The sequence below is a fragment of the Centroberyx gerrardi genome, chromosome 14 (genome assembly GCF_048128805.1).
Source record: "Centroberyx gerrardi isolate f3 chromosome 14, fCenGer3.hap1.cur.20231027, whole genome shotgun sequence".
In the NCBI taxonomy this organism is placed as follows: domain Eukaryota; kingdom Metazoa; phylum Chordata; class Actinopteri; order Beryciformes; family Berycidae; genus Centroberyx; species Centroberyx gerrardi.
In genome coordinates this window covers 15,691,781-15,704,193 of record NC_136010.1, presented here as the reverse complement: position 1 = coordinate 15,704,193, position 12,413 = coordinate 15,691,781, and positions in this window count along the sequence as shown.

The following is a 12,413-nucleotide window of genomic DNA, read 5'->3' as shown; positions in this document are numbered from 1 at the left end:
ATGATGATGATGATCATCATATTAATAATAATATTATTATTTTAACCATATATAGTGACCAGAAAATGAAGAGGAAGCCTACTCGTCCAAACCCTCCCTCAGTGAGGCAGCAGTCTGCCAACTGTAGGTTAGTTGGAAAAACTCTGCAAGTTGCCTTGGCAACCAATTGGTGTGCATCGTCTTGAACGACACCCATTTGCCAGGGACAGAAGAAACATACGATTTTATTGACTAGCTGTGAATTCACAACACAAAGAGAAAAGGATGAACAGCTGAACTGAGAGAGACATAATATTTTTCTTTCAATCGCTGCTTCCCTGTTTCTTCTGGGAAACATGAATCTACCTTTCAAGCTGTCTCTCCCTGACAAACCTCTACAATGGTTATATAATGGATAAGGATATGTAAGGTTATCATCCTTTACTGATCATACATCATGACGGACCCTGATGGTTATATGACAAAAAGATTGAATTGTTTAGTGTTAGCATTATCAGCTTGGTTCTGCTTCAGTCAGTTCCCATCAACAGTCTGTGACGTCTGTGACGATGAAGCACAGTTTACACACAAATTAAAGAAGGAGATTAACCAACATCAAGACCATCGTGATGACAATAGATTCATTTTGAGAACAATGTGAAGAGGCTTTACATTTAAATTCACAAAAGCTCAGAGTTACGAGAGAGAAACCACCGCTGAGTACATGCTGAATCTGAGAAGAGAGGGAGAGAAAAAATGGAGAAACAATAGATAGAGGGCTGTAGATGCAGTGTTAAGAGCAACGCTTTTCCTTTTTCACGTGTCATGCTTCACCCACCTCCCTCCTTCCTCCTCCCATCCTCATGTGGTTCTGACAGGCTCTGTGTGGGTGTGCATGAGAGAAAGAAAGAGAAGGAGAGGGAGTGATGGAGAGAAAAAGCTCTTATTTATGTAAAAGCTGACATGAGAGGAGGTGCTCGGCTGAAGCACACAGCCTGACCGAGGCTCTGTTAACTCTTCACAGTGAGAGCAGCACCAGTCGAAACCAACTACGCGCTCTCCGTGACACAGAACATGACGCATAGCTCACATTTTGATCTCTTTACCTATTACCACTGTGTCAAGGTTAATGAGAATTTCCCCATGCTATCTGCAATGATTCAGTCCCTGCGCAAAACTTTGCCCGTGTAAAACATCAGAAAATTGAGGCCCGTAACACATTTCTTTTTTGCGACTCTGATATTGGCAATCAACAAGATGAACTGGTGCCAATCGGAACTAGATAAATTGCATTCGGTACTAAACTTTCAAAATTGTAATTTGAAAATTTGAATGAGTTGTAATTTGATGCATTCACTCTTGCCTCCACTCTAAGTCAATAACCGGAAATACACAAAAGTCGAACAAAAGAGGATATAATTGTCCCTAACAGGTACTTGAATGTCATTTTGTACCATAAAAAACTAATCTCAGTATGCAGGCAATTATTTCATCGTAAACAGCCATTGTGTTGGATTGTTTTTCCAGAATAATTAAGCATCCTTTGTCTATTGCAAGGTGGACAGCGCTGCAGTAATGCATGAGGCGTAATTTCAGCAGCCAGCAGTGCTCAGGATTTATGAATGCTATTAAACCTTTTACTATCTGGATGAAACAACCAGTCTGTGGAATCAGATGCAGCAGATAGGAAGACTGTCACTCACTCCTCTCTATTGGTAATGGCAGCACTTCACCCCTTTCAACAACAAAGCAATCTCAAAGACTCAGCCCATCCAATGAAATATTAAAGCCAGAGTACAGTGTGAGGTTTGAAGCCTTTTACTCATACGTTTTCTGCTGGCTCTGTGCGTGTGTGTGTGTGTGTGTGTGTGTGTGTGTGTGTGTGTGTGTGTGTGCGTGTGTGTGTGGTTATACATATGCTCCTAATGTTAAACAAGTGATAGTGATTTAGTTCTCCCCCAGGCGTATGGTGTCCCCCCTTCTGCAACACTGTAAAACATCAAACACTTCCACAGTATGCCCCGGGGACATTGGGAGAACTGTGGCAGACAAATGCATAAAGCGACAAAGTACATAAAGGTCAATTATTGAAAAATTGAAATGCAAATTTATTGGGGGAGCAGACTGCTGTGCAGCTCAATGAAAGAAGAATGAAAGGCTGAGAAACTAAATGTTGAATTTAAGCTAAACAAGTCATTCTTTAGTTTCTCACATGTGATATCAACACAGAACTTGTTCATTTACTCATTAATTTGACAGATATGGCGGATGGAATATAATTATCGAGAGATACCAATATGAAAATGACATATCACTATCAATTGCAATATGAAATAGATTACCAATAAAACATAGATAAGTAGCACTTTCTAGCATAATAAATTTGGCAATATCTGTTCAGTTGTTGCGCAAGGTTGACTGTATTAATATATTGAAACAACTATTAATATTGTGTCCCTATTAAATATGGTTCTCTCTTCTCTTTCATCATACATGACGATACATGATGACGACCCCTTTTTTGTTTTTCAGCACTGAGGCCAACTGCAGTGCTAATATTCTGCTAATCATTCATGGAGCAGTTTTAAACGTAATTATCTGCCTAAGTGCCTTTCACATCTACTAAACCCCCGGAAGTGCTTTGTGGTGTCATAATAGGGTTTGGATGTTCATCAGATTATAGTTTTGCTTTTACAAAAAATGTTATGTTTGTTAAAATAATATGTTTTGGTATCTATTGGTTGCATCAACTGATATGGATATCCCATTGTATAGGCGCCCAGTCCATTAAGATACTAATTTGTTGGTGCACCTCTCACCTCACGTACACCAAACTTTCTAATCACAATGATCCGATACAGAAGCAGCGCTATAAGATATAATCGGTTGATATAATTAATTCTACGTGACAACAGATGGATGCGGTCTGATATCGTTCTCCTCACCGTTACCAGTTTCCTGATGCAAATGTTCATTATGCTCAGTGGTTATAGTTTGTATTCACACTCTGAGCTGAAATATGCAATATCCTGTGTGTCTCAGTAACTCAGCAAGGCACCAACAGAGATGCAATATGACTAATCTTTAGATAACAAAAGCGATGATACTCCTATTGGAATCTGCCAGAATGTCGCGGTGTCCTTTATACAATACGGTACAATGAGCAACAAAATGTTTTATGACATTTTCACAGATTCATAGTGAGTCTGGATGAATTACAACAAAGCACTGTGGGCAGGATGGCAACAGTAACCCACTGCTCCACAAACAGTGGTGTGTGAGCCTCCCTGCTGGACTTACAGCAGCCCAAAATGTCAACCATTGGCCTCTTTCCCCTCTCCCACTGAACTCACAGTTATCCCTGATTAATAATAAAGGGTTATCGACACACACAAGAGCCCGCCTACACACACACACACACACACACACACACGCGCGCACTCACACACGCACGCATCCCAATCCTCAAACTTCCAGCCTTCCATCCTGTCCTCCCAATAAGAGAGGATTATTTCACACAGCATGAAACGAATGTGCACGGTAACCTTCGATGCAGTATACTGGCACAGTAGCTGGTCGCCATGGAGTCAGGCTGGTTGAGTAACTACGGTAACCCCTGCCCAACACACTCATACACCACACCGCCACATCGCCACACCGATGTATGTAATGAAAGGAAAAACTCAATAACAGCATGACAAGGGTGGCAGAGGCCGGCAGGAAATTTGTTATTCGTTTATCTAAATGCAGGGGATGATAAAGTAGTTTGCGTGTGTGTTTGTGTGTGTGTGTGTGTGTGTGTGTGTGTGTGTGTGAAGAGAGAAAAGAAGGCCGAAGATAACAGGTTCCTGTGTCAAATTAGTTCCCCTAGAGATGAGGGAATGGAAAATTTCAGTCTTTTAAAATGCAATCTTTCAAGCAACTTCTGTGTCCTTCATTCCTCCATCTTTTCTCTTCTTTCTAATGCGCACAGCAGCAGGTCCATGGGGACACGTGTGTGTGTGTGTGTGTGTGTGTGTGTGTGTGTGTGTGTATCAGTGTTCAGTGGCCCTCGGAAGTGTGTGTAGAAAATCATCATCAAGGACACTCAGGAACTAAAGGATGGTAAGTGTGAAAAACAGCCACTGTGCTGCGCATTCCTATTATCAGAGCTTGTCTCCTGTTGGCTGTTAGAAATCATCCTTTCTATGAAGGCTGAACTCTATGAAGGCTAATAACTGATCGTTAAATGATCAGTTATGATTGGCCGTCAATGGGTCATCAAAACCAGAAATATGTAACTCTAATATGTAATTACAATAACAAACAGCTCGCTTGCAGCGCCGATCAGCTCATAATCCAATTATGAGGATTAAATTCTTACAGCAGCTTATTTGGATCACGACTAACAAGAAATTAATTGAAAGGGGATGACCCTATAGGAATAAAGCTCTGCAGTTCAGCTGGCAGAACAGACTGAGACAAACTCAGAGTGGGTGATAATACTGGTGATATTAAATGGGAACATTACACACACTCCAAGTGGCGGTCTACATTACTCACACAATGTTGTCACCAATAGCTGAAAGGACATAATTTTCAGTGTGCTGCAGCTATTGATCCCAAAAGTACAGGCAATGAACCAAAATGCTTAAACTGAACCAATTAATGCACACACACACACACACACACACACACACATGCACGCACACACACTACTGTTCATCTCCCTGATGTGGTAATTGCCGGAGGTCTGTTCCTGAAATCTAAAGTAGGACTCTCTCTTACCTACAGATGCACAAAATTTCACAGGGAACTCGAAAGCTGTAATTAAAGGGTGACAAATTCCTGCTCCTCTCCCACTGTGTGTGGGATGGCCTGAAATAGAATAGCAGGGTTTCAACAGGCGAATCGCACTCACACCGCTGCACAGCCGCGATCCTGTGTCTCAATAAGAAGAAGAGGGAAAAAATGGATACTGCCTGTACTCATAAGTCTCCCGTCTCTGTAGGCATTCTAGCAAATGATTTTACAGACAAGCGTGATAAGGTACGGTGACAGCAGAGGCTGAGGAACAGTGGGCCGTATGTAGCCACAGGAGAGTGACGCTGTCTGAAATGGCAACACAAAGCACATCAGTTGCCAGACCGAGCCTGTGAACTGTACGAGGAGAAGTGCAGCTGGGCAGCCGCATCTTCTCCCATGACTGCTGCCGGTGATTCACAAGCCGAGGCTAATTCCTGTTGTGTGATGCCATTTACATCATTTGCTTGAGGGTGTAATCTTTAATATGGGTCCATTATTATTCCACAGAGCCTTGTGGCTGGGGGTATATGTGCGCAGGCGTGTGTATATTCGTGCGCGTGCCTGTGCATGTGTGTGTGTGTTAATGTGAGTATGTGAGAGAGAGGGAGAGAGAGAGAGAGAGAGAGAGAGAGCGAAAGAGTCTGTTGCTATGCATTTTTACACGTCCTTCCTCCCACTGGTCTCTTCACATGAAACACGGCAGAGTGGAGTTGAACACATATAGCCGAGCCTTTTTCCTGTGATGCAACAACACTTCAGCAGTAATAGCTCTGAAAGCCTCGGTGTAGCATTAGAGGTCCTGCGTGTCCCTGAGCCGTCTTGCTGCTGCGAGGGAAAAGGGCTTGAACCCCCCTGAAAATGTCTGTCGGTCCTCCAGACTGCTCCATTATTTCGACGGATTCTAGTGTTAGCATTATGGCCAGTGTTGGGGAAGTTACTATAAAAAAAACGTACTACATGTTACATTTTACCTTTCAACCAAAGCACTGCGTTATATTACAGTGTTACTCACGGTAGAGAGTGATATGTTATATTGCTTGTTATGTAACTTTTGAGTTACTTCCATAAATATATTCATGTGACTCAAAAATGAGGCGCTGTGTGTTGCCCAGCCATAGACTCAGTAACGTAGAGGACACATCGGACTGAAATTATTTTCTCTTTTCTCGCATTAAATCAAGTAATGTGTGGATTTCCACAAAGAAACTATTAAGTGATGTAACTTCACTGCTCAAATTTTCTTTGGATATGTTCTTCAGGACAAAATGAAAGAGCATAAATTTGATTAACAGCTTTGTCTTTTGAAATATTACATAATATATAACAGCCAATACAGCACGACACCGCAGTGTAATGATCCTGAGAGGAACTTTGTGTTACATAAAAAGTCTCTGTAATAATACTGGTTGATTTTAAAAAGTAATTACATTATATTACTTAGTATGATTACATCAAAGTCATTATTACCTCCAGCACTGACAATGGCACAAAATGCAGCAGTGATGTCGTGTGATTGAGTTACAAAAGCAGCAGGTCAGTTCAATAACAAACTCCACATGTGGCAAAATTATTTGAATTTAATAATTGCATATATTCAGCAAGATGTCTTTTGTTGGGATCTAAGTAAAGAAAGGCCTTTTCCTCTTCTGGCACGTTTGACTGATGGTAATTTGATTTCAATAGGACAGCAGTGTGAGAATTTCACAATCTCAGCACTCTCTCTCCAGAAATAAATAATGTTATAAATCTCAATATATTTCCATAATCTCTCTTTTACTGGCAGCGAACTAGGCGCAAACATTTTTTTTTTAACCAACGCAGAAGGACTGACCAATGTGTGAACTCAGCCATATGGGAAGCATTTACTGCTCTCCATGCATGCGTAAAGTGTTATGCATATGAAAGAGACGTCTTTTGGTGTTCAATCTGGAGATGAGGTGTCTGGGCCCTATACAGCGCTCTGGCTGCTTTGTCAGTGCAGCCATGCAGAGATAGCATGTGTTAGTATGAGGGGCAAATTGGAGCTTTGGGGGAGAATAGAGCAAGTAGCTTACTAAGGAATCACACTATTCCCCAAGAAACAGCAGACAGGCCTAAGAGGCTTGAAGAGGGTTGAGTTGTTTGAAACATCGCATCAACACTAAGAGTTTATACATCGATGTGCTGTGAACAGAAAGTGTGGGAAATAGCTAAACGTATTGGCTTGGCTTGCTAAATTCAAGAAAAAAGTCCTCCAGTGTCAAATCCACAATCAGAAAAATGGCATCTACTTGCCATTGAAGCCTCAGGTTAATGGAGTAGAAATCTAATATTGACTATTTGGAGTTGGGTACCAACCCATATTCAAAAAAGGAGAGAGAGTAGCCACTGAAGGCATGATTCATTTGACACCCTCTTTCATTGTTGTAGTCTTTATTGAAAACCAGTGCCTTTGTGCAGCGATGCTATCAACAATGGACATATAATGACTCACACCACAGTCTTTCCAAAGCTAACAAAGACATATAAATTAACTGTGACAGTACAAAGGAAGCAAACAATGAGATGAGACAAATCGTTCAGATTTCAATAGATCAAGTCAAAGTCAGACAAAGATTGGGAGCGAATCTAACTGTGTATGTATGTAACAGTCTAATGCTGTTGCAGGTGTTCCCACTGAATTTCTAAATCTCTGTGAATCATTTACACCTCCATGCTTTAGTGGTTCGTCATCTGACTGGAAGATTACAGGCTGAGAGCAGTATAATGTTTAGGACAGCAGGGTTATTGGCAAGAGTATGATTACATACAGACAGGTGGGTGTCGCCATCTAATAGAGCTTCCTCCACCGGCCTCTGACCCCAGCCACACTACACTGGGATGTAACAGCAGAGTTCACTGGAGTTCACAAGACTGGCTCTTTCACAGAAGGATGCATTCTCACCAAGACAAACACCAGCTTGGCTGTCTGGGTGAATAATGAATGCAGTCAGACGTAAAAGATGGCCATGACAATGCAACAAGTGCAAAAAAAGGGCAACTTTGGTCAGCGTACAGAGGCGATCAGTTACCATTAGCCTAAAAGCCATTCAGCCAACAGCTGAAAGCTGTAGACATTAACACAAAACATAATTAACTAATGAGGAAAACCTGTTAGCCATCAGCTTTGTGCTTGTACTGTTGAAGGGTCAGGAGAGGTAGCACAGAGCTGGGAATAAACCTAAATGGGTAACAGCACAGCACCAGGGAGGGTCATAGTGTGTGTGTGTGTGTGTGTGTGTGTGTGTGTGTGTGTGTGTGTGTGTGTGTTTTGAGTTGGGTGAGGTAAGAAGAATAATTATGATACCCACTCCTTTAGTGAGAAGAGCGGGCTCCCAAGCTGGAAAGAGAAACAAATGGATTAAATAGCCTGATAGTGGATAGAGAATTGGATAAGATTTGGTGAAAGACAAGACAGAGAGTGAGATGGAGATTATGTGGAGCAACATAAAAGGGATAAAAGGATAACAATGGAGGTGAGAGACAGGCCCCAGGGGAGAAGCCCCTGCTCCTGACTGAACTATAAATGGAGACCAGTCAGACTAGAAGCTGCCAGGCTTCAAAGCTGTCCATCTGTCTGGGGCCGAAGACAACACGAGGTCCAGAGTTTCTACTGACACTACTGTGAAGGACACTTGGGTAGTAAAGAAATACAGCCTTACTGGTGTTAAAGCTAATTAGAAATGTTACTGCAATGTCTATAACTTAAAGTCAAGATGTCAATATTTGACATTTTGGAAGGGGGTTTTGTATAATACAGACAGAGGTCAAACTCAGAATAAAATGCTCAAGTCACACTCTCTAACCTGACCAGATAATCTGAGGTTAAACAGGTTTTTGTCAGGACCCACTCAGTCATGTTAGAGCAGATCACTGGTAAACCAAATTTCTTTAGCAGTTTAAGACACAATAACCTAAACAAGGCAATAAAGGAATCCATATGTAAAGGTGTAATATCTTGAGCTCATTGAACACATCACACTCCTGTAGGTTGGAGGTTCAATAGCTCCTAATTGGTTTTAAACAATGAAGCTCTTGTCCACCGGCAATTAATCTAGTTTTACATCCGTGCAGCGAAGCCTATAAGTCTATACAAAATGGAAAGCACTGTATATGTTGTCGGGTTAACAAGTGCTATTAAATCATGCCTGTTAAAAGACTAAGAGGTGCTTAGCTTGTCCAAAGCCATTACTGGCTGATTTAGGGCCTGCCAGAGAGACGCTCAGCGCAGGCCTCGCATGACACTGTGTGCCCAGGAAAGGGGGGAATGTCCCGCTGTTGGAAAAATCATTAGCTGCAACCTCAAATTCAATTACCTCCTTGGTACTGGATCCCCCCGATGGTCCTCTGGAGGACTATGCGGCCAAAATAACTCCCACAACTCCCCACGTTAGTGAACTCCCCCGCCAGATGAGAGAGCAGACCTCAGCAGCCGCCATCAATGGAACAACACAATCAGAAACACTCAGAGAGAGATTTGGGATGCTGGCGGGGAGCAATGAAAGAAAACAAATACAAATCAAGTACAAAATGAAGGGGACATGATTTGTTGCCCCCAGGACTGAGTGACCTCCCAGCAGGATAGCACACATACACACACACACACACACACACACACACACAGAAAGACACACGCATGCACATACAAACACATGTGGCTTGTACACATATTTACACACATATATGCAATGCTTGCCACATCTAGTCAAACCACTTACATCTGGGTTGTGTGTGTCTTTTTGAAGTCCAGCTCCTTTGCCATCATCGCAGGAAAATAAAATGAAAGGAAAATGATGTATATGTGTGTCAAAAATTGAAAAATAGTCCGGGAGGGAGAGAAAGAGGGAGACATAAAGGAGTGTGTGTAGGCTGTGAGCACCTTTCTATTCTCTTGGCTTGCAGGGAGCCCTGAGGGAGCAACAGAGGCCTGCGATGGGAGCGCTGTCGGTACGCCGTGGGCTGAGACAAGTGGATTAACGCTGATCTTATTCTGCTTGATGAGGGGGCTGATGAGAGGCAGGTGGTACAGAAATGTAGCAGATCCATTGGCTATAAGTATTTGGGTGTGTGTTTCTGAGCGTGTGGTTTTCACTAAGGAGGTGTAACAGTTAACAGCTTTGCCTGCATCACATTCTCATTTCGTCAAAGATGTTAAGACTGACGCAAAAATCATTAGGGGAAACCAAAGATGAACTAATTACACGCTGAAAACTCATGGAAATGGAAGATTTAATGGATCATGCAGACAATATTGATTATTATTACATCGTCTGCAGGGGCTAGTGTTCTTTTTACACTGTTTGAAATGGAATCAACTTAAATTGTAGACATCAATGCCTCTAAAGTGCACTAAAAAACCCCTCTTTCCATAATTTAAGTTATTTTATGACCGTCAGTATGGTATTGATTAGTTGCTTGGATTTGGCTTCTTAAAATGCAGAGACTGCCAATGTCCCTTACTGCTGATGTCAGCTTTGTTGTTTCCGGAAGCTAAACTTCCTTTAACTGCTGATGATCCCTCTTCCTCCTCATAAGAGTTGCTTCTTGCATCGATAGTGTGGCCATACTGCATAATAGCAACAACAAACAGTTTTTGCAATGATGGAATACCCATTAAAATATAAGCAAAATATTCTTCAGGTTGTTTTTAAGCACTTTTGAATTGTATTAGAGTCGAAGGAGGCTCCAAGTTAAGTCATGAACTGATTTAAGAAGACAGATGGACTTGTGGAAAGAAGACAAATTGGATAAAATGCTGAATTTTGATCTAAGATCTGGAAAAGAATCAGGTTAGGTTATACTATAATGCAAGTCAAAGCAATATCAGCTTTTTTGTATATTATAAACTTGAGTGCTACAGTGGGTCTATATTCTTTATCAGCGCAATAGAAAAGTATTCTGTATATTTCACTCTGTATGCAATATTCATTGGCAAATATCAATGTGAAATGAAAGGAGCAAAATCTCATTATTGCTACATTAAGGGGTGCGCTGTTTATAAATATATTATATGTGCATGCATGCGTCAATTTCTTATTTTGCCTGTTCAAGTCTGTTTCCCTTGGGCATTTTGTGTGCACCTGTGTGTTTGTTTATGTGTGTACGTGCTGTGCGCATGCATATTTGCATGTATATGTGTATGTATGCACTGTGTGTGTGTGCGTATAGATTTTGTTGAGTGGGACAATGGCATTTCAGAAACCCAGTAATGATGCCATTAGTATGTCTGACTGTACCACGAAGGAGAGAGTCAGCGCTGAACCTCGGGGCACAGCAGCGCCGCAGACGATTCCCCGACAGTCAGCTCTCCTCATGTCCATCAGCGAAGGCCACGCTCCAACCACAACCACAATCAGCACCAACAACACCAGCAGCAGCAGCAGCAGCAGCATCACATTGTCACCCTCCCCTGGCAATAATCCATACACCTGCGTTAGGACTACAGCCTCTGTTTTCCTGTTTCCCTCTTTCATTCAACTCCTCTCTGGATTCAACTTTTAATTTAAGGGAAACAGTCTTCCTCTGACTAAGCATAAACTGCATATTGTTCTCCTAGTGATCCCTATCCTAAGCCAGTCAGCACTTTCTTCTAAACACAGAGATTGGTTGGAAACTGCTGAGATGCACAGTGCCATGGCACTAAAGAAAGGCACTGTGGTGAATCAAGTTTAAACCCGGAGCTTTATGAAGCCCTGTGGCTCCGTCTCATCCTCTTCTCTTCATTCAGCTCACCTTCCTTATTTCCATCCAACAACAGTGTGTGGGCCATTTCAAACTGGAGGCCTCACAACTGTCAACGTGACTGGCCAATTAGACAGGAGAGGAGCAGATGGCAGGAATAGTGGGGCCAGATGGGAATTTTTGGCCAGAACAGTGAGGTTAGTGCCGAGACACCCTGACACTAAGTGCCATGGAATCTCTAAAGAACCAAAGTGAGTCAGGACGTTGGTGTTGATGAGATCGAATAATGTTACAGACCAAGATGAGGCTCGGGGAGCAGTTAAAGAAGTTTGCCATGATCAAGTCGCAGCGGTCTCAGCACTACAATAAGCTCTAATGAGTAAGTTAATGACCGACTTGTTCTAACCAATTAAGGGACTCTAATATGGGGCTCGGGAAACAATTAGTCATCAGGCAGCAGTCAGCCACTGGGAATGATCTGAGATCCACTTCAAGAAGAACTTGATTTTCCTAACGACCAGTTGGAGACAAAACATTCACCCTTTCACTCCACATGGAAATCAAATCAAGCCCTTTATGCACTCCAAACAACACTCCAGCATTAAATCAAGTATGATTCACTTGATTTCCTCCCAATTTATTTTAAAGCTGAGCACTGATGATACTTTTCTTTTAGCAGGTAGCCAGCAAATAGCGTTTTATTGCTTGGACTATACATAATATATTTAGGCCGCTTTTCATTTTTCTCCAACCAAGATGACCCTGTTTACCTCTCTAACCACAGAGGTTATCTGCATTAATTCCTTGTGGCACCATTTTAGAGTCATTCTACTACACATGTCAACATTATTCTGCCCAGACAGCTTAAATGATTACCCAATTAATCACCAGAACAGTTCAGTTAAAAGACAGGTCCAACTTATTGGAAAAATCAATCTTGGTGCCTGCTG